Source organism: Lissotriton helveticus, chromosome 2_1, assembly GCF_964261635.1.
Source record: "Lissotriton helveticus chromosome 2_1, aLisHel1.1, whole genome shotgun sequence".
Lineage (NCBI taxonomy): Eukaryota > Metazoa > Chordata > Amphibia > Caudata > Salamandridae > Lissotriton > Lissotriton helveticus.
The window spans coordinates 1,661,293,018-1,661,316,710 of NC_136059.1; positions in this window are offsets into that span (position 1 = coordinate 1,661,293,018).

A 23,693-nucleotide genomic window follows, 5' to 3' on the forward strand; every position below is an offset into this window, starting at 1 on the left:
GGTTATTAGGGTGCGGTGGCAGACGGTGTCAAAGGCTGCTGAGAGGTCAAGGAGGATGAGGGCGGCTGTCTCTCTGTTGTCCATCAGGGTCCTGATGTCATCGGTGGCTGCGATGAGGGCGCTCTCGGTGCTTTAGAAGGTTTGGAATCCGGACTGGGATGGGTCGAGCGAGTTGGTTTCTTCGAGGAATGCCATCAGTTGTTTGTTGACGGTCTTCTCGATGACTTTAGCCGGGAAGGGGAGGAGAGAGATGGGGCGGACGTTTTTGTGGTCTTTGGGGTCCGCTGTTGGTTTCTTCAGTAGGGCATTGATTTCTGCGTGTTTCCAGCTTTCAGGGAATGTGGCTGACGTGAAGGAGCTGTTAATGATGTTCCGGAGGTGGGGTGCGGTGATGGTGTCGGCTTTGTTGAAGATATGATGAGGGCATGGGTCGGAGGGGGAGCCAGAGTGGATGCTGTTCATGACGCGGGTGGTGTCTTCGGTGCTGATGAGGGTCCATGCGTTGAGGCTGGAGGTGGGGGTCATTGGTTTGGTGGTTGGAGGCGGGGTCTGGGGTCTGAAGCTGTCGTGTATGTCTGTGATCTTGCGGTGGAAGAATGTGGCGAGGGAGTTGCAGAGGTCTTGTGACGGTGAGATTTCGTTGTTGCTGGCGCTGGGATTGGAGAGCTCTTTGACGATGCTGAAGAGTTCCTTACTGTTGTGGGCATTGTTGTCCAGCCGCTCTTTGAATGATGTCCTTTTGGTGGTGCGGATCATCTGGTGGTATTCGCGGGTGGCGTTTTTGAGAGTAGTCATGTTTTCTTGTGTCTGCTTGTGGCGCCAGGCTTTTTTGAGGGTTCGGCATGATTTCTTTGCGATTTTGAGGGCGTCTGTGAACCATGCGGTTTTTCTGTTGCTAGTCTTGCCTGGGGGTTTCTTCAAAGGAGCGAGGTCGTCGGCGCAGTTTGTGATCCACTGTGCGAGGTTGTGCGCTGCGTCGTTGGTGTCGGGGGTGTCGGCAGGTGGGTTCTGGCTCAGCGATGTGGTCAGTTGCTCTGTGGTGACTTTGCTCCAGCATCTGCAGAGGATCTGTGGTGTCTGGTGGTGGGAGGTGGTCTTTTTGAAGGTGAAGTGGATGCAGCTGTGGTCGGTCCAGTGTAGTCCGGAGGAGTGGCTGAAGGAGACGTGGTTGCTGGCGGAGAAGATGGGGTTGAGTGTGTGGCCGGCGAGGTGGGTGGGCGTGTCCACCAGTTGCTTGAGTCCGAGGTTGGCGAGGTTGTCGAGCAGGGTGATGGTGTTGCTGTCGTTGTTTTTCTCCAGGTGGAAGTTCAGGTCCCCTAGGAGGATGTACTCTGGAGAGGCTAGGGCGTGCGGGCTGATGAAGTTGGCGATGGTCTTAATTGTGTTTGTGGACCCGGAGGTCTGTAGATGAGGATTCCTCTAAGGGTAGTCTTGAAGTCGGTGTGGACCTGGAAGTTTAAGTATTCGGCGGCGGTGAGTGTGTCTTCGGCGTTGGTCGTGATGCTGATGTTTTTTTTGTAGATGATGGCGATTCCTCCTCCGGTTTTGTTGATGCGGTCCTTCCGGGCGATTTTGTAGCCGTCCGGGATGGCTATGGCGATGTCGGGGGCCGAGGAGGCGTTCATCCAGGTTTCCGTGAGGAAGGCGACGTCTGGTGCTGTGGTATCGAGGAGTTCCCAGAGTTCGACGGCGTGTTTGTGAACGGAGCGGGTGTTGAGCAGGATGCACTTGAGCTGGTTGTTGTTGGTGTTATGTTTGGTGGGAGGTCTGCAGGTTTGGAGGCAGGTGAATTTGCAGGCTTGACAGGTGAAGGGTCCGTGGGTTTGCTTCTAGGTTGCTCGGTAGCAGGCGGGTGGTCATCCGGTGTTGAGTGCGTTGAGGGTGGCGGAGTCGTATCTCAGTCGGGTAGCTTGGCTTTGGCGGGGCCAGGGGTTCTGGCGCTGGGTGCGGTCCAGGTGCGGATGGGCGCAGACGAGCTTGCCTTTGAAGCGGGGTGGCCAATGGGCAGTGGCAGGGGGTACAGAAGGAAAAGGGGGCGGGCTGCGGGGAAGTAGCGGCGGGAAGCGGGGAGCGGGGGGGCACAGAGGGCAGGGACGCCTGAAAGAAGCACACAGAATGAAGTACGAAATAAAATACAATTGAGGACACAATTAACAGTGGCAGAAAATAAAATACAATTCAGAAAGCAGGATCACAGATACCAGGGGTGAACCGGCGGCACCGGGGGCAGAGTCTCGGGCAGTCAGGAGGAGCCTTGCCACGTGGGGGGTTGCCTGGGGTCAGGTCACACTCACCTGCGCCGTGCGGCCAAGTGGGAGGGAAGAGCAGCTGGGAGGCGGGAGCGGGGTGGCCAACGGGCAGTGGCAGGGGGTACAGAAGGAAAAGGGGGCGGGCCGCGGGGGAGCAGCAGCGGGAAGCAGGGAGCGGGGGGGCACAAAGGGCAGGGGCGCCTGAAAGAAGCAAACAGAACGAAGTACGAAATAAAATACAATTCAGGACACAATTAACAGTGGCAGCAAATAAAATACAATTCAGAAAGCAAGAGCACAGATACCAGGGGCGAACCGGCGGTGCCGGGGGCAGAGTCTCGGGCAGTCAGGAGGAGCTGTGTGGCGTGGGCGGTGGTGTGGGGTAAGGTCACACTCACCTGCACCGCACAGCCTCCATAAGAGGCCAAGTGGGAGGGAGGAGCAGCTGGGCGGCGGGAGCGGGGTGGCCAATGTGCAGTGGCAGGGGGTACAGAAGGAAAAGGGGGCGGGCTGCGGGGAAGTAGCGGCGGGAAGCGGGGAGCGGGGGGGCACAGAGGGCAGGGGCGCCTGAAAGAAGCACACAGAATGAAGTACGAAATAAAATACAATTGAGGACACAATTAACAGTGGCAGAAAATAAAATACAATTCAGAAAGCAGGATCACAGATACCAGGGGTGAACCGGCGGCACCGGGGGCAGAGTCTCGGGCAGTCAGGAGGAGCCTTGCCACGTGGGGGGTTGCCTGGGGTCAGGTCACACTCACCTGCGCCGTGCGGCCAAGTGGGAGGGAAGAGCAGCTGGGAGGCGGGAGCGGGGTGGCCAACGGGCAGTGGCAGGGGGTACAGAAGGAAAAGGGGGCTGGCCGCGGGGGAGCAGCAGCGGGAAGCAGGGAGCGGGGGGGCACAAAGGGCAGGGGCGCCTGAAAGAAGAAAACAGAACGAAGTACGAAATAAAATACAATTCAGGACACAATTAACAGTGGCAGCAAATAAAATACAATTCAGAAAGCAAGAGCACAGATACCAGGGGCGAACCGGCGGCGCCGGGGGCAGAGTCTCGGGCAGTCAGGAGGAGCTGTGCGGCATGGGGGTGGTCTGGGGTGAGGTCACCTTGTCTTCCTCAGCCTGATGTGGCTGTCATGGAAGCCATTAGTAAAGGTTCACTGGGCATGCGTTCGGTAACGTTCTGGAAGGAGGAGGTGGAGACTAGACAAGTGGTAAAATGTAGTCAAAGTCATTATGTCTTGTAGCATATGAATGTGATGGGCCCTTGCATGGCATCAGTATCTTTGTGTGAGTTCAAGTGATATGGTTGTTTGGGCCGTAGCTGGCAGTATGGAAGTCTTGTGTGTGGTGTGTGAATGGCGTATGAATGGCCCATGAAGTGGTTTGTGACGTGATGTGGCTTCATGGCTCCCCTTCAGAAGGCTTGGCTTCATTATTTATAAGTATTTGTGCTTTGAAGCCAGCATTTCTGGGGGTGCTAAAACCAACCTGTGTAAGTGGTTGATAGGCTTTATCAAATTAGTGTTAAATTTATATTTGTGTCGATTTAATGGCCTTTTGTAAGATATTTTTGTTGTAAAAATGGGTAGCAGGAGACTTTATGCCCTAGCTCAGTTGTCACCAAGGCAAAACTTTACATTTTTAAGTAGTAGACAAAGGGAGAAGTACAAGGGTGAATGACTTGCGTGGCTTTCACTGCTTTTTTTTTACCCAACATGTCCTGCTAGCCTCATATTTAGTTGAAAAAAATCACTTTTTCCACACATTTGTGTGTGGGAAAGTTGTGGTCTCGCCTGGCAGACACAAATTTCCTACCACCCAGCGTTCCCCAAGGTCTCCCGATAAAAATGCTGCCTCTCTCATGTGGGAGTCCCAAATACCCATGCAGGCTAGGGCCCAAAACATATTGAGGCGACATCAAAATTGCCTATCACAAAACAACCTGGTTTTGCGAGGGGGTTACCTTGGTTTTTGGCCCCATGCTCGGCAGCCAGCAAAGGAAACCTATCAAACCCACACATTTCTGAAAACTAGACACCCGGGGGAATCCAGGGAGGTATGCCTTGCATGGATCCCCTAACGTTTTCTTACTCAGAATCCCCGGCAAACCTCAAATTTAGCTGAAAAAATCACTTTTTCCACACATTTTTGAGTGGGAAAGTTGTGGCATCGCCGGGCAAACACGATTTTCCTACCACCCAGAGTTCCCCAAGGTCTCCCAATAAAAATGGTGCCTCACTCGTGTGGGAGGCCCAAGTACCCGTGACAGGTTAGGGCCCAAAACGTATTGAGGCGACATCAAAATTGCCTATCACAAAACAACCTGGTTTTGCAATGGGTCACCTCAGTTGTTGGCCCCGTGCTCGGCGGCCAGCTATGGAAACCTATAAACTCCACACATTTCTGAAAACTAGACACCCAGGGGTTCCAGGGAGGTATGGCTTGCGTGGATACCCCAACGTTTTCTTACCCAGAATCCCCTGCAAACCTCAAATTTAGCTGAATAAATCACTTTTTCCACACATTTTTGAGTGGGAAAGTTGTGGCATCGATGGGCAGACGCAAATTTCCTACCACCCAGCGTTTCCCAAGGTCTCTCAATAAAAATGGTGCCTCTCTCGTGTGGGAGGCCCAAGTACCTGCAACAGGAAACAAACCAAAACAATTTGTGATAGGCAATTTTGATGTTGCCTCAATACATTTTGGGCCCTAGCTTGTCGTGGGTACTTGGGCCTCCCACACGAGTGAGGCACCACTTTAATTGGGAGACCTTGGGGAACACTGTGTGGTAGGAAATGCGTGTCTGCCCGGCGATGCCACAAATTTCCCACACAAAACTGTGTTGAAAAAGTGATTTTTTAAGCTAAATTTGGGGTTTGCTGGGGATTCTGGGGAAGAAAGCGTTGGGGGATCCATGCAAGCCATACCTCCCTGGAAACATCCCTGTGTGTAGTTTTCAGAAATGTGTGGGTTTGAAAGGTTTCCCTTGCTGGCCAACGAGCTCCGGGACAAAAACCGAGTGACCCCCCTCGCAAAACCAGGTTGTTTTGTGATAGCCAATTTTAAAGTCGCCTTAATACATTTTGGGCCCTAGCCTGTCGCGGGTACTTGGGCCTCCCACACGAGTGAGGCACCATTTTTATCAGGGGACCTTGGGGAATGCTGGGTAGTAGGAAATGCATGTCTGCCCGGCGATGCCACAACTTTTCCACACAAACATGTGTGGAAAAAGTGATTTGTTCAGCTAAATTTGAGGTTTGCAGTGGATTCTGAGTAGGAAAACGTTAAGGGATCCATGCAAGCCATACCTCCCTGGAACCAACCAGGTGTCTAGTTTTCAGAAATGTGTGGGTTTGATAGGTTTTCCTAGCTTGCCACTGAGCACCGGGCCAAAAACCGAGGTGACCCCCTCGCAAAACCAGGTTGTTTTGTGATAGCCGATTTTGAAGTCGCCTCAATACGTTTTGGGCCCTAGCCTGCCATGGGTACTTGGGCCTCCCATACGAGCGAGGCACCATTTTAATCGGGAGACTTTGGGGAACACGGGGTAGTTGGAAATTTGTAGATCCTTGCAGATTCCAGAACTTTCCACTACAAAAAGATGAGAACAAATTGTTTTTGGGATAATTTTTTAGGTTTCTGGGTAACAGAACCTGGTGAGAGACAGCCAAGTCACCCCCATCCTGGATTCCTCTAGATGTCTAGATTGGAAAAATGTATAGGTTTGCTATTTTTCCTAGGTGCCGGCAGAGCTAGGGTTAAAAATCTACAGCTAGGCATTTTGTTGAAAAAGGGTCCATTTTCACTGCGAAATTGTGGTATGTCCACATTATGTTTTGGGCCGTTTCCAGTGGCGGGTACTTGGGCCTCCCACACAAGTGAGGTACCATTTTTATTGGAAGACTTTCGGGAACACGGCGTGTGTGGAATTTTCTGGATCCACGCAGATTCCAGAACTTTCCACCACAGAAATGTGAGGAAAATTAGTTTTTTTAAACATTTTTTTAGGTTTGCAAGTGATTCGGGCTAACAGAACCTGTTGAGAGGTGGTCAATTCACCCCACCCTAGATTCCCCTGGGTGTCTAGTTTTTACAAATGTATAGGTCTGATAGGTTTCCCAAGGAGCCGGCAGAGCTAGGGTTCACAATCTGCAGCTATGCACTTTGTTGAAAAAGGGTCTGTTTTCACTGCGCAAATGTGGTGTGTACACGTTGCGTTTTGGGCGGTTTCCTGTTGCGGGTACTTGGGCCTCCCACACAAGTGAGGTACCATTTTTTAACAGAAGACTTTGGGGAACACGGGGTGGGTGGAATTTTGTGTATCCACGCAGATTCCAGAACTTTCCATCACAGAAATGTGGGGAAAATGTTCTTTTAAAAAACAAATTTTTTAGGTTTGCAAGGGATTCTGAGTAACAGAACCTGGTGAGAGGCAGTCAAGTCACCCCATCCTGGATTTCCCTGGGTGTCTAATTTTACAAAAATGTATAGCTTTCATAGGTTTCCCAAGGTGCCGGCAGAGCTAGGGTTCAAAACCTACAGCTAGGCACTGTTGAAAAAGGGTCAGTTTTCACTGCGAAAATGTGGTATGTACACGTTGCATTTTGGTCCATTTCCTGTCACGGGTACTTGGGCACCCCACACAAGTGAGGTGCCATTTTTATCTGAAGATTTTGGGGAACACGGGGTGTGTGGAATTTTGTGGATCCACGCAGATTCCAGAACTTTCCACCACAGAAATTTTAGGAAAATTTGTTTTTTTAAACATTTATTTAGGTTTGCAAGGGATTCTGGCTAACAGAACCTGGTGAGAGGCGGTCAATTCACCCCATCCTAGATTCCCCTGGGTGTCTAGTTTCTACAAATGTAAAGGTTTGATAGGTTTCCCAAGGTGCCGGCAGAGCTAGGGTTCACAATCTGCAGCTATGCACTTTGTTGAAAAAGGGTCTGTTTTCACTGCGAAAATGTGGTGTGTACACGTTGCGTTTTGGGCCGTTTTGTTGTCGTGGATACTTGAGCCTCGCACACGAATGAGGTATCATTATTTTCAAAAAAGACTTTGGGGAACACGGGTGGGTGGAATTTTGTGTATCCACGCAGATTCTAGAACTTTTCACTACAGAAATGTGAGGAAAATGTGTTTTTTTTAACTTTTGTTTAGGTTTGCAAGGGATTCTGGGTAACAGAACCTGGTGAGAGGCAGTCAACTCACCCCATCCTGGATTTCCCTGGGTGTCTAGTTTTAAAAAATGTGTAGGTTTGATAGGTTCTCCAAGGTGCTGGCATAGCTAGGGTTCAAAATCTACAGCTAGGCACTTTGTTGAAAAAGGGTCCCTTTTCACTGCAAAAATGTGGTGTGTCCACGTTGCGTTTTGGGCCGTTTCCTGTTGCGGGTACTTGGGCCTCCCACACAAGTGAGGTACCAATTTTTAACAGAAGACTTTGGGGAACACGAGGTGGGTGGAATTTTGTGGATCCACGCAGATTCCAGAACTTACCACCACAGAAATGTGGGGAAAATGTTTTTTTAAAAACATTTTTTAGGTTTGCAAGGGATTCTGGGTAACAGAACCTGGTGAGAGGCAGTCATGTCACCCCATCCTGGATTTCCCTGGGTGTCTAGTTTTCAAAAATGTATAGGTTTCATAGGTTTCCCAAGGTGACGGCGGAGCTAGGGTTCAAAACCTACAGCTTTGTTGAAAAAGGGTCCGTTTTCACTGTGAAAATGTGTTGTGTACACGTTGCGTTTTGGTCCGTTTCCTGTCGCAGGTACTTGGGCAAATCAAATTAAATTTTCCATTGGTTTTATTAAAAAGAATTGTAATACAATATGAATATCATTTAAAAATGCCACAAGTGAGGGAACCATTTTTATCTGAAGATTTTGGGGAACACGGTGTGGGTGGAAATTTGTGGATCTACGCAGAGTCCAGAACTTTCCACCACTGAAACTGTTGAGGTGTGCTAGAGATTCTGGGCAACAGAACCTGGTGAGAGGCAGTCGAGTCACCCCATCCTGGATTCCCCTGGTTATTTAGTTTTCTCTAAATGTATTAGTTTGCTAGGTTTAGCCAGCAGAGCAAGGGTTCAGAAACTACAGCTAGGCACTTTGCCAAAAAAGGGTCGTTTTTCACTATGAAATTGTGGTGTGTCCATGTTGCGTTTTGGGCTGTTTTCTGTCACGGGCACTAGGCCTACCTACACAAGTGAGGTACCATTTTTCTTTGAAGACTTTGGGAAGCGTGAGGTGGGTAGACATTTGTTGATCCACGCAGATTTCAGAACTTTCCACCACAGAAATGTGAGGAAAATGTGGGGTTTTTTGGACAATATTTTAGGTTTGCAAGGGATTCTGGGTAACAGAAGCTGGTGAGAGTCAGTCAAGTCTCCCCATCCTGGATTTCCCTGGTTATCTAGTTTTCACAAATGTATAGGTTTGCTATGTTTACTCGGGTGCCAGCAGAGCAAGGGTTCAGAAACTACAAATCGGCACTTTTCAAAAAAAGGATAATTATTCATTGTGAAAATGTGGTGTATTCACGTTGCATTTTCACCCGTTTCCTGTCGTGGCCACTTCGCCTACCCACACAAGTGAGGTACCATTTTTATTGGGAGACTTTGGGTAATTCAGATTCGTAAAGCAACTGTTTTTACTTATTGAATTTTGATGCATTTCTGCCTTCCAAATGAAAGACAATGTGTAAAAAAAAAAGTAATTTTGAAAAATGACCAAAAATTGTCATGCTAGTATGAGTATTCCCAATTTCAGAAATGTGCAAATATCTACTGTTTCTAAACTCTATATTTTGTTCCCATTTCGGACATACATAGGAGTCTTTCATACCAAATTTTCCATGTATACATTTTCACAGAATACTTGCTATATACCCGGTACATAATAAAAAACCATTGCAAGACGCTGCTCAGTTTTTGGCTCTGGGTTCGTCTGGTTTTTGGTGAACCTACAAGTCCTATATATCCCCACAACCAGTAAGGTCAAGTGGATGTAATGGTATTGCTTTCAAAGAGCTGTCATAATTAGAAGAAGTTACAGGTAAAAACGTTGACACAAAAGGCTGTTTTTTTCAACTCATTTTCCATTTTTCCTATATTTAACTATTAGTTTCTATAAAGAAACCTTGATGGGGTTACACAAATGACCCCTTGCTGAATTGAGCATCTTGTGTACTTTTCTAAAATGTATAGATTTCCAGGATCCATTATTGATTTTATACCCATTTCTACCATAAACTGGAAGGAGTTTGAAAGCACAAAAAATAGCAAAAATAGGCTATGTCCCAGAAAAATGACAAAACTGTACACAATTTTGGTTTTCTGACAAAAGTCTGTCATTCCTTAAAATCTGGGAAAATAGAGATTTCAGCCCCACAAACCCTTTTTTGATACTATTTGCAGGGGAAACCCCAGACACTTTCTTATGCGGGACTTTTTTCCCATTTTTCACCCAAAACCTAAAATGTAGCTGTATTTTGGCTAAAATCTGGGACCCCTCCGGGAGAATCCACAAACCCTTAACACCTTTAGAATCCCCATGATGTTGGAAGAAAAGGACGCAAATTTGGGGTGGATACCTTATGTGGTCCAAAAGTTACAGAGGCCTAAACATGAACTACTACAAATAGACAAAAAAGCACTGGGGGGGGAGGCCCAGCAGGTAAGGGATTAAATATATATATATATATATATATATATATATATATATATATATATATATATATATATATATATATATATATATATATATATATATATATATATATATATATATATATATATATATATATATATATATGTATGTATATATATATATATATATACATATATATATATATATATATATATATATATATATATATATTATAAGAACATACAGAATAACCTCTGGCAAACATATCTAGAGATTTGATATTTGGTAGTCCTATCAAAATGTATAAATTGGGGTTGCATAGTTGGATTTCCGGGTTATTTTCATAATAAGACCATCCACTATGGTCATATATGCCTTTTAAAAAATTATGAGAAAATTTAATCACATAAATTGTGTCTTTCAACCCAATAGGACAAAATGAGGAGTTTTTTTATGAATAGGCATTCAAAATGTGTGCCATTTTTAATAGTTATATATTTATTTATATATTTATTCAAAATATTGACTGTCTTACCCTCATTCCATGCTTGCTACGAATTGCACATTAAGTTGGTATTATGCTGCTATATATTATGCTGCTAATAGGAGAAAGCATTATGTTACATTTTTAAATCTTGTACTGAGACATGTTTTATTTTGCACAGTTCGATTGCATTACACTGCTTATAGTAACTCTTTGCTGTCTATGATGGATTGTGCAATATGTAATTTCCTGTGTATGCAGTTTAAATGCCTCCCCCTTCTATGACAACGCGTCATGTGATCAAGACCCGATTGGGGGTCGAAACGCATCATGGCGGACTGGCTGGTCGAACAATAAAGAATTTCTGATTGGCACTGATACCTGGGTCCACTTCTCGTCTTCTTACCCTCCAGAGGCACTTCAAAGCGGCGTTTTTTTGGATGCATATATTTAAATATATAAAACAAATAATAAGAGTTTATTCTTTTTCCTGCATTTATTGGGTTACTCATATATATAATATGTAAAAATGAATGTCTGTGCAATTTAACACTTTCCTACTGTTGTGTTGTTTGGAGGAGGATTAATAAATTCAGACCATTTGAAATTCACTTATTACCCTACTGTTGTGTTGTTGTGCTGACTGGGTTGGGAATATTAAATGTTGCCCCTCCAAAATGTAACGCTTTCCCTACTGTTGCAGAGTAGGAATAGAAATTTTACCCCTTCAAAGTCCAAAACGTTCCCTACTGTTGCCCAGATTGGAGTGGGAATGGTACATTTCACCCCTCCAAAATCTAACTCTTTACCTTTCTTTGAAGAGAGTGGATTGGAAATAGTAAATTTTACCCTTCAAAGTCCAACACTTTTGTCTGCTGTTGCCTTGACTGGAGTGAGAATAGTTAATTTTGCCCCTCTAAAATTCAATGCTTTCCCAACTGTTGCAAAGACTGGAGTGGGAATATAAATTTTTTGCCTTCAAAGCCCAAAACATTCCCTATTATTGCACTGTTTTGTGTGGGAATAGTAAATTTTACCCTTCCGAAATCCAATATTTTCCATACTATTGCGTTTGTTGGAGTAGGAATAGTATTATTTCGCCCCTCGGAGGTCCAGCACTTTCTTTTTAATTTTTTTTATTTTAAGAGTTTTATATACCGCTGGCCAGACCCGAAGGTATTGGAGCGCTTTACAACATTTGTCATGTAACAATCAAATAACAAAGTTTAACAGTAGTAAACACATTGATTCATGACGTGTCCTGTTCTGGGAGGGGGGGACAGAGGAGCTAGTCAAGAGGTAGATGTTGTAAAAGTCATTCTTATCACAGTGGCTGTATGCTCAAAGGGGCACCGTATTATGCGTCAGCTATCCTTTCAGAAGAGTTTGGTTGAGGAAGAGGGCTTTGAGCTGGCATTTGCATTTTTGGAAGGATGGGTTAGTCCTGATGTGGACTGGGATGGCATTCCAAATTTTGGGCGCATTTCTAGAGAATGAGTTTGATAAAGTTTTTTCTTTGCGACTTTTCGGAAGGATGAGAAGTAGAGTGTTAGTGCTCCCGAGATTCCTTGTCCCCCAGCTTCTTTGAGTTTGGAGGCCAGGTAGGCAGGTTTGCTGATGTACAGAGCTTTGTGTGTGAGACAAGCAGTTCTGAAGTTGGCACGCATTTCGATTGGCAGCCAGTTTAGCTCCCTGAAAGCGGGGGAGATGTGTTTCTATTTCTTTACTCCAGTCACCATTCTGGCTGCTGTATTTAGAGTTGATCTGAGTGCAGCTAAGTGAGATTTTGCCGTGTCTGTGAGGGTAGCTTTCCCGTAATCCAATCTGGATAGCACAAGGGTTTGCGTGGCTTGTTTTAGGTCATTGGGAGGGATGAATGATTCGATTTTGTTGAGTAGTTTTAGGTTGAAGAAAGCACTCTTTGCGGAGTTCTTGATCTGTTTGACCATGTCTAGGTTACGGTCCAGAGTGATTCCCAGTGATTTTACGTAGTCGGCCTGGATGATAGTGTAGTTGAGAGCATCAATGGTTTTTAGCCATTCTGTGATTTGAGGGGGTCTGCTCTTTGTTGCTATGAGGAGGATTTCAGTTTTGTCTTGGTTGCGTTTCAGGTGGTTGTTATCTTATGTTCTGTTAGATGCATTTCTAGCACACACAGATACTACCAGAGTGTCCCGGCATGAGCCTAGAGAGAGAAAGGGAACATAATTAGATGAATAGGTGCATTTTAACACACTGATGTTCTGAGTGCAACGGAGTGCGAGGGGCAGCACATTCCAGCAGAGGGTGGCCTTAGTGGCCAGAGAGCTGCCGCCCATCCTTTGCAGATGGAAACGTGGGACTTGAGCCAATAATTGGGAAGAAGAGCGCAGGTGTCTTGCGGGAGTGTAGAAGGAGAGCTGTTTCTGAAGATAGCCAGGCTCAGTGGCATACAGAGCACCGTGGGCGATGACTCAGACCTTGAACCTAACTATCTCTGACATAGGGAGCCAGTGTAGGCTGCAGAGATGTTGTCTCACGCTACATCTGGCCGAGATGTTCAGGAGAAACCTAGCAGCCACATTCTGTACCACCTGCAGTTTGTTCAACAGGTAACTCGGGACTCCAACATACAGCGCATTGGCGTAGTCCAGCTGAGACAGAATGAGAGAATGGTCTCCTTGGCTGCCTGAGGAAGAAGAGGAAGGAACTTCCTAAGAACTTTTAAAAGTCCGAAGCAAGTCCCAGCCAACCTCTTGATCTGGGTTCCGAACACGAGATTCTCCTTGAACCAGACCCCTAAGTTCTTAATAGGATTCCCAGAGAAGTCAGAAAGTACAGAGACAGATGGCCAGTGTGTTTTCCTGATGCTTGAGGGAGATTTTCCAGATTTCTCCTCATTGCATTTAAGTTCAGCCATTGCCAACCAACTGAAGACTGCAGACAAGCATTCTTTGGCGGTAGAGATGGAGCACTCGTCTCTTCCCCAAGTGAACAGGGGCTGGTATCATCGGTGTAAGCAATTAGCTTTGCGCCTAAGTCCTCAGCCAACTGAACCAATGGCGTGACGTAAATGTTGAAGAGCAGAGGGCTCAGGTATGAGCCCTGTGGCACCCCAGTGGTAACTTTCTTTGGTGAGGAGGAGAATGGTGGGAGCCAAACCTGCCGTGTCCGATCCTTCAGGAAGGATTCAATCCAGGCCCAGGCACTTCCTGATACCCCGATCTCAGCCAGTCGGGAATGCAGCAGAGCATGGGGGACCATATCGAAGGCTGCCGAGAGGTTCAGTAAAACCAAGGCTGCCTTTCCACCAGCATCCAGGCATGCTCTGATGGCATCTGAGATTTCCACCAACGCTGCGCCCATACTAAAAGAGGCCCTAAAGCCCGATTGGGTGGGATGAAAGAGGCCTGAACTTTCTACACATTCGATCACTTGTCTGGTAACAACTTTCTCACAAACCTTAGCCAGGCCGGGCAAAAGGGAGATTGGCCGGTATTTGGCTGGACATAGGGGGTCAAGTAGTGGCTTTTTTAAGAGAGGCAGTATCCGTGAGAGACATAGAAATAAGTCTGTTGACCTCCGGATTAACTGTGTCAGCCACTTACGCCATGAGTCTGGCAGCACATGGGTCTGAAGGGGACCCAGATTTCAGACCCTTAAGGAGTTTCAAAGAGCTTGGGAGTTCTTTGAGAATGAAAGCACTCAGCTGGTGGAAGGGAGGCACCTGTGAGGCTCTACCAGCATGAAAAGCACCTGAATCCTTTTTGCTAGAGGTAAATGATTGCTGAATAGTGTTAATTTTCTCTGTAAAACAAGTGGAGAGCTCCTCGCACCAGGAGGCGGCCGAGGGAATTGTGCTGACTTGTGCTCTAGGGGCCAGGAAACTCTGGACTATGGAGAAAATGTACTTAGAATTATTCTTAGCTGCCTCTGCCATAGTAGACACCGTTGGTTTGTTTTATCGCTGTGTAATATGTTTTTTGCCTCTTTCTTAGTATCAGTTTGTCCTCAGGACAATACCCCTTGCGCCAGACTCTCTCCAGTTTCTTACACTCCTGCTTTAGCGTACTCAGTTCAGGAGTGAACCAGGGCATCGAGGGAGAGTCTCTGGAGTGTCTAGGATGAGACGACTGGGCTAGTAGATCCACGGTGTTGGAGATCCAGCTTGAGAAGCCCATAAGCGCATCTGCAAGATTGCTAACAGGAGGGGGACTGGAATTCCCAAAAACTTCGCTGAATAGCAGTGGGTTAATTTTAGCAAAGACTTTCTCACGCTCAGACTGGGGTAAAGGTTTGCTGTCTGTTAAGGCCCAGGAAAAAAGTGTATCAGCGAATGATCTGACCAAGCCACTGAAATTGGCATGTCAATTACCACAGGGAAATTTGTGCAGATGGGATCAAGGGTGTGCCCCAGAGTGCGTTGGAAGGTTAACCCATTAAGTGAGCTGAGCGAGGGACAGTACCTCTGATAGATCAAGGGTGTCTTTTGTCTACCCAAGATGAATATTTATGTCGCCCAGCATAATGTAATGGGCAAATCGGACAACTCTGGGAATGATAGCATCCCCCAGTGCTTTCAAGAAAGTGCTGGCCGGTCCAGGAGGCCTATAAATCAAAGATCCTCCTAGTGTGAAGTGAGGCGAGATATTAACACTGAAGTCAAAGACTTCGCACTCCCCACCAAAAGTAGACACGTCCTATTGAAGGGACAACTTATCTCTGTATATAATCGCCACCCCTACCCCTCTCCCACCTTGTCTGTCGAGCCTAGAAATTCTATATCCAGCTGGAATGGCCAAAACAACTATAGGAATAGAAAACTCATCCAGCCAAGTCTCAGTAACAAACAGGAGATCAAGTTTCCTATTGTCCAAAAGATCAAATATATCTTGATGGTGTCTTTTAAGTGAGTGGGCATTAATTAGGGCAGCATACATCACAGGATCAGGCTTCCCCTTTCTTAAGGCGGTGCAGGGCGAGGCAGGACCAGCTACGCCCCTACTAAAGCTAAAGCCACATGAAAGACAGACCCTGCTTATGTATTCCAAAACGTCCCACCTGCTAGAGTGGTTGCAAGGTAGTGGACGGAGTGAGTGAAGATCCTCACTACTGAACCTGAATCTCACTGCGTGGTTAGGCCCCAATCGGGCAGCGTGGCTGGCACTGGATGCTTCTGGGATGCTGACGGGCGCAGATGGGCTTGCCTTAGGCAAGCCGTCGGCACGCCAGCGGCCCGTCCGTGCAGCGCGCATCCTTTGTAGGGCGACAACTCTGACAACTAGAGTGTGCACTGACTGAAAATGGCACCTCTAATAGTCGAATAGTGAGGCCCAGGAAATGGCTACCGGTCCGAACATCCGGTCCTGGAGAGTAGAAGAGTCCTTGTTTCCCCCCAAGCAAACAAATGCAAACAGGTTAAAACAAACAACGCTAATCTTGTAAAATGCAGGAGACTTGAATTAAAAATAATTTTTTTAAATGTGGGAGAGTTGCTTTCAAAACCGGGCATCCCAGAGATTAAAAGGAGGTATTAGCAGCAATTAGTTAGCAGCACAAAGTGTTAAAAATAACAGCAATCAGTATAACAACTGTCGGCACGTTCTTCATCCAGTAACCTCTTAAGATTGTGGGATAGCCAGTTTTGGACTTCCATTAAAGTGTCATTAAGTCTTTGCATGTCACCAATGGAGGAAGTTTCTAGGTAGATCTGGGTGTCATCTGCAGAGAGGTGGAAGGGTATGTTGGATTTTTTGAGTATGGAGGTGAGGGGCTCCATGGAGATGTTGAACAGTGAGGGTGAGAGAGCTGCACCTCCGGGGACGCCCCTGCTTATGGGGCTTAGGTCAGACATGAAGTTTCAGATTTTTACTCTGCAGAAAGGAGGTAAGCCACTGTAGGACCACCTCTTCTGCTCCTACCCTTTCTTGTAGTACATTGATGAGCAATTTCTGGTCAACCAAGTTGATTGCTGCTGATAGGTCCAGGAGTATGAGTAGACAGCAACGGTCCTTATCTATTATTGTGGTGACTGAAGTGGGAGTAGTAAATGTAACCCATTTGAAGTCCAACAGTTTCCCTACTGTTGCATTAACTAGAGTGGGAATAGTATATTTATTTTTCTTTAGACTCCAATAGTTTTCTTAATATTAGATGACTAGATCTTATAGCATTAATTGTTTTTGTTTTGAAATAATTATATATATATTTTTTATTCACTTCAGCTTCTATCTAGAATGTCTCGAGGTCATCCATCAAGCGGGGGCAGAGAAAAAGCTGGGTCCCAAATCATGTTTTCCCCATGCAATTTCCAAAAAGGAATTTTAGATACAACTACAGCCCAAAATATTGAATAGAATTACACCAAATCCAGAAAGAGTGTTTTTTAAAAAAAAATTTGGGTAGATCTGTTCAGTATTTTAGGACTTATTAAAGAAAAATATTTATTATATCTAGAGACGCGAATTGACCGTGGAGGATACGCTGATCCATGTGGGAACAGCAATACCGTACTTGGCTGGCCGCAACCTGAAAGGAAAGTTGTGTGACCATTTTGTGTATTGGGACTCGGTCCCAGGTGGCAAAATAACATTTTTAATTGATCCAATGCAGCTCTAATTGTGGCCCCTGATGTGAGTCCATGATCCACTAACAGACCCACTCATAGAGTCTCTCACATCACACACAATCACTCACATGCCTACTCACACATCCATGCACCCACTCACACACCCATACAGTCACTCACACACCCTCACATACACCCTTACAGTCACTCACACATCCACTCATTGACCCAGAGAACCACTCACAGGCCCACACCGGCACTCACAGGCCCACTTAAACAGCCATGTACACACCCATACAGCCACTTACACATTCACTCACAGACCCACACAGTCACTTACACAGCCATTCACAAATCCACCCATCACATACTCAAACGCCCACTTACACACCCACACAACCAGTCACACACCAACTCACATACCCATATAGGCACTCACACACCCACTCAGAGACCCAGAGAACTACTCACATACCCACTAGCATACCCATAAAGTCACTCACACAGTCACACACCCAGTCACACATTCATACAGCAACTCACACACCCATACAGTCACTGATACATCCACTCAGAAACCACTCATACATCCACTACAGAGTCATGCAGGCATTCGCACACCTACTTGCACACCTACTTCCACCCCCACTACCACTCACATACCCAGTCACACACCCATACAGACATTCACACACCCACTCATACACCTACTGTATTAAATTTGTTGTTTTATATTGAATGTATGCTTTTAGTTGGGAACATAGCCACACAGATCCACCTTGCAACATAGCCAGCAGACCCCTTATTTGGCCAAGGAGCCACAGCAGATCCACTTATTCAAGTTAGAAATTACAAAAAAAGGATTTGAAAAAAACAAAAACAGTGTTTGGGAAAAAACTTTTCTCTGAAAAGAGCCTTTGTGTTTATGGTGTGTAGATGATAGCTACACACGAGACCACCATGTTGCCTGTGTCTGTGAAATGAACTTCATCTTTTCGATATATTCCATCCATGTTGGAGCATAAGTTAATATGGAATACAGAACCCATGTTGTTACCTTTTAGAAATGCAGTAACACCTTTACTGACATGCTTCCTAGATTTCTCTAACTGTGGACAACATTGGGTTGACCACTTTCACTTCTGTCTTTGGCAAATGTTGGAGAACATCCAGGCAGTATGTGAGAAAGTGACTGTGAAGTACGCAAGCTAAGAAGCTCCGCATGCGGCCCGCTAAACATTCTGCTGTAAATACTGTCCCACACAGTTTTTGATGGCGCCTGTGACTCCCCAGCCCACCAGGGCGACCCCGCCTTCTGGGTCAGGAGTGGCTGTGATTGGGGGACATGGTCCTGATGAGTCCGGGTGACGGCCCTTGAGGCCTGCTGTGACAACGCTGCCTGGCCAGGCCTGAACTGCTACCTGAGGAAGGTGATGTGGCTGTAGGAGCCACCCTGGACACTTGTGGGCAGACGGATGGGACTGCTGCCCTCCCTCCTGCCACCGGTAGCATCGACTCTGGGGGATAATCCCCCTGGGTGTGGAAAAGGTTATCCTGTACAGAGTTGAACCACTTCGGGTGCAGTGTAATGTCATGCAGTGGATAGGCCCCCCCCCAGACCCCTAACAGCAGAGGAGTGTGGACTGCTGGCTACTGCTGGAGATGACAGGGCTGTGGCCACCCCTGAAGCGAGACTGCAATGTGGAACCAGGGGCGTTCCCTAATCTGGACTTGCTTCAATAAGTGACGTCTGGCGCCACCCTTTTAGTCCCTCCCTACAACTGAGCTGCCCTCTCCAGTGGAATTAAGGGTGGCTGCGTATACTGCATTCGACCTCGACGACTCACTGCCCCATGTTGGAAGACCCTTCCAACATCGCCTGGATGCCACACAGCATCAAAACAGGTACCCGAGCAGGTGCGCACCAGAGGGAAGGAAGCCGAGACCCCAACCTGGGGTGCTCGGTTTGGAAGCTGTGGCCGGTGACGCATGTGTGGAGGGAGGCGTCACTGGTCTCGGTTGAGTGCATTGGGGCCACGTCGTGCTCGGAGTTGCTGTGCTACGTGGCTTCAGAGGGAATAAGGGACAACTGGATTCTGCTCTGGTTCCTGAATGGTAGAAGACCCGGGCTGCGGGGGCACCCCCTGCACCAGGACTTCCACCGGTCATGCCGGTACTCACAAACCTGAAACTACTAGCTACAAAATAAGGCATTAAGGGAAACGAGGGCAAGACACATGTGGCTTTTAGGGCAGGACACTTGAAGATCTCTACAAATCTGGATGCCGCTGTATACGTGTTTGGGTGAGCCGGTGCTCTCACCTTGAATTTGGCCCATAGGATCCTACATATATGCCTGCCTCTGCCCCCTATCTCCCTCAGGCAGAGCGTAAGTACTGCAAACCTGACTTTCAACTGCATTGCCACCTGGGGACACATACTCATCTCAACGTGATCTTTACAGGGATGTATCATATCCTATTCTCCCTCTGACCCATTCATCTAAACATTTGGTCTGGTATTCCAAGTGGAACACCCTTCACTTGTACTCCAATGGGCGGGTCAGAGGCCGTGGTCCTTGATGAGGAGGGGTGCAGCTGAGGAGGCCCTAACTGCTGGATGCGCTGTTAAATAGGGGAGTCACTGGATTGTGCGCTACAGGACTCTTTGTGCATAGAAGTGGGGCTTCTTTGTGAGGACCATAAGAAGCTTAAAGACGGGTCAAAAACTCTGAATCTACATTAGCAGCTCTCAGACCCACGGTTCTGGCAGCAGATGAGCACCTAAAGACCCGATAAGAGGAGGTCAAATATCTTTGAGACAGGGTCGAGGACTAGGAAGAGAGCTCGCACTGGAACAGCGTCCACATGGTGAGCCTCCCTGAATGCACTGAGGGTCAAAGTATGGAACTCTATCTTGAATACTGGTTCATCACTACAGTTCTTCAGGGTAAACAATCAACCTTTCTCTTTGGAAAGGACCCATTGACTGCTGCTCCCCTATTGGGGCGCTCAGCAGAGACCAGTAGTGGCAAGATTAGTTAACTACTGCAAAAGGGACCATATACTGTAGGTGACAGGAGCAAGGGCCCATGGTCGGTTTAGAATGCTCAAGTACACATCTCTCTGGACTACATCCTGGAGGTCCAGAGACATAGGTCCTCCTTTCTTGAGGTGAAGAAAAGCTTGTGGGAACAAAACATGAAATATTCTCTTCATTTCCCGGCCACACTTCGGGTGCAACAAGATGGTACCACCACTTTCTGCACCACTCCGGAGGAAGCCTGGTCTTGGATGGAACAAAATGGTATCTCGCCCCTTCGGGGAAATGCATCCAGATGCCATACCTTGAGGCACCCACAAAAAACGTTGTGGGATACACACCAAGCATCATCCACAAGCTCCCACCAAAGACCAAGAGGAAAATGAGGGGGCTGAGGCGGTGAAAAAAGGAAAGACATGCTGTGTCCCATTCTCCCTCGACCCAGGGATCAGACATGGAGAACCTGAAGGAAGAAACCCCATTGCTGATGGGCTCACAGCTCATGGTGCTATTAGGGGTGACCATCCCTCACCCCACAAACTTCAAAAGAACTGATATGATGGATATTGTATAGATTTGGAGGAGATCAGAATGTATTTATATGAACCTGTTTGGGTGCCTGTTTGGTGCCTCATACTGATATAGGGCTGTGGGTAACGATCAGAGTGATGCAGGCAGGCCGGGACAGCTGTTCTTACTTCACTCCCCATTTATACTCCAATACTGATATAGACACTGTGAATCCTTTCTTGGTTTGCATTGCATACAAGTGCCAATGGCTGGCCACCTGTTGGTACACCGTCCAGGGAATGGGAGTTGGAAAATGTTGCTATTTAAGTTTGATTGGCTGCATCTCAAGGGAGTATGATGTGACTGACCATGTCATGAGTGATGTAATATGTGAGGTCATAAGCAGTGCATTGAGGGGGTCACAAGTTATAGTTAGCTCTGCTAACTATAACTTCTGAATTTCTCTGGTTTTGTGCAAAATGTCTGCCTAACTATAATGTCCCTGTAACCTTTGTTTTTTCCAGTGAATTTCTAAGGTTAAGTTAAATTCAATTTCCTAACTATAACATCCCTGTAACCTTTGGCTTTTTTTGTGAATTTCTAAGGATTTAAAATTCTAATTCCCATCTATAACGCCCCTGTAACCTTTGTTTTTTAATTGAATTTCTAAGGTTTTTAAAAATTATATTTCTTAATTCTAACGTCCATTTTTTTATCTGACCCTTTAAGATTTTCATTTCTTTTTCTATAATTGGATATTGTATATTATATACCACTCATTTTTTGATTTGGTATGTGTTTATCAGTTATGCAATGTAAAGTGTAATGTCTATCTAACTCTCTCCGCTTTCTCTTCGTACTCTCTCTTCTCTTTTTCTCTCTTTCCTTTCTCTTCTGTTCTCTTTGCCTGTCCCTGCTACCGTCTGCCATCTAGCATGGTCAGCCGGGGTTGACTCGGGGCAGCTGTTATGGCTTCCCAACCCGCCTCAGCCCGTATAGGGCGTGCCACCGGGCGTTGACGTGGGGCGGGCGAGGGGGAGGGTGGGGGGGTTGTAAAAATCAGCAAATGGACAATTTCAGGTAAGTAACGCATTTGACAAAATTCACGCTGAACTGTGTGGATTCCCGCACTTCATTTAATTAGAAACCAGGTGGGCAACATCCGGGGGCAAATACAAATAATAATCGGGGGACCTGTAAATTGCCCCTGCAGCCCTGGGGACCACCACCTCCCCGGGGCTAAACACAAAGGAAGTGCGGGCAGCCATGTGCCTCCCCTGCCACCTCCCTGGTGCTATAATAAATTATAGTGCACAGGGGGCTCCAACCCCCCTGTAGCCCTGGAAACCGCCACCTCCCCGGGGCTATATTTTAAAAAAATGTATTGGGCCCATCCCGCCCAGGCAGCTGAAGGACTGCCACTCCCCAGAGCTTAATTTTTGTTGGTCTGAGGCAGCACGGCCCCCCTTGTGGAGCCATAGATGGCCCTGCAGACCGTGACCCCCAAGAGCCAGATCCAGCAATGTCCCAGAGTGCCGACCCCCAGGACATTGCAGTTTGCTACGGCTTGACAGGAGCACTGCTCATGGAAGCGAGATGATTGTAAATGCTCTTACTTCCATGATGCGGAGCAGAATTGCTTCTGGACAAGGGGGCTGCATGTTTGCAGCTCCCTCTGTCTAAAAACAATGCCGGCTTCCGAAGGAGGTGGGGAGCTGGCAGGGACCACGGGCCTTGAGGCTCCCCAGCAGTCCCCAACATGGTGGCCATGCCCTGGGGGATGGGGTTAGCGGGGCAATATCAGCCCGGGGAGGGGGGTCGAGCAGGCCCCCCTCCCCATTTAAAATAAATAAATAATGAAGGGCTGGCCCTGGCGGCCAAAATAGTCCTGGGCTCAGGGGAAGGGGTCACCAGGGTCAAAATTGGCCTCAGATTGGGGGCCACACAGCCCCCATCTTGTTTAAAAAACTAAAAGGTGGGCCCCGGAGGATGGTGTCACTGTAGCCAAAATTGGCCCAGGAAAAGTGGGGTCATATGCCCCCCTACCTTTTCTAAAGAGAAATTCTAAAAAAGGAAAAGGCCAGCCCCGGGAGATGGGGACCCCGGGGCTATAATCGGCCTAGGCAGAACGTTTGTGCGTCATCCTTCCCCACAAAAAAAAAGACTGGCCATGAAGCAGAGCAGTGTGTGCTGTGGCTTGGCGGGAGCAGAACTGGCAGACACTACCTAATGTGAAAATCATGTATGCTGCAAGGTGTGTTAAAGTGTTTGCAATGTGTGGACAATACTATTTGTGGTCTGGATCTCTTGTGCACCAGAGTTTATGTTGAAAGAAGGAAGTGTAGATTAGGGCAGTGAGATCATGCTAGATATATCAGAAAGGTAAAATAAGATCCTGTTTAGGACATTTCACTTGAGGCTAAGTTCCTGCAATCTGAATAGCAGGCAGTGATGGGTAATGATATCAAAGATAGTGGCAGGTGCAATAGTACAAGTGTACAACTTTTCACTGCTGTCTTAAACTTTTGTCTGATGCAAGTTAGGATAGCTGTTTTGCCACTCCTAGTGCAGAACCCTGCTTGATGATCAGATAGTAGTTCATTTTCTTCCAGGAAGTCAGAGATCGTAGTGAAGGCAGTTCTTCAATCACTTTTGCTAAGAAGAGGCCGTTGGTTTGGTTGGTAGCTTGCCAGGTCTCTTGGTTCTATATTATGCTTATTCATGACATGGGTGATTTAATGTAGGGGAGCTTAGGTTTTCAGGTATTGGCGACTAGTGTAAGTTGCTGACAACAATGTTTACTGCGATGTAGGCAGTCATTGACAGTAGGGTGTCCTTGAAGATTTGAGTGGAACAGAGGGCTGACAGTGAGATAGCTAGTCTTCCAGCCTGGATTAGTTCCTGTAACTCGGAGACCAAGACCTAATTGAAGTAGGACAGGTCTGAGATCTGCTGGTATATAATCTTCTTATTCTTGGTTGAGTAGGCTTCATGTGTGGGGCCTTGCTCTTGAGGGGCATTTAAAAATGAGTGGTCTGCGATGGGGTTAAAATAAGCTTGTGACTAGCGGGTTTGGTGGGGCTGCATTCCAATTCGAGTATTTTGTGATGGTCCTATAAAGTTTATTTCTGTCTTCTTGATGCTTTATTTGTTGACCTTGTTGTACTGGATGTGTGTTTTGTCCTATAGGTTGACAGAAATGTTCCA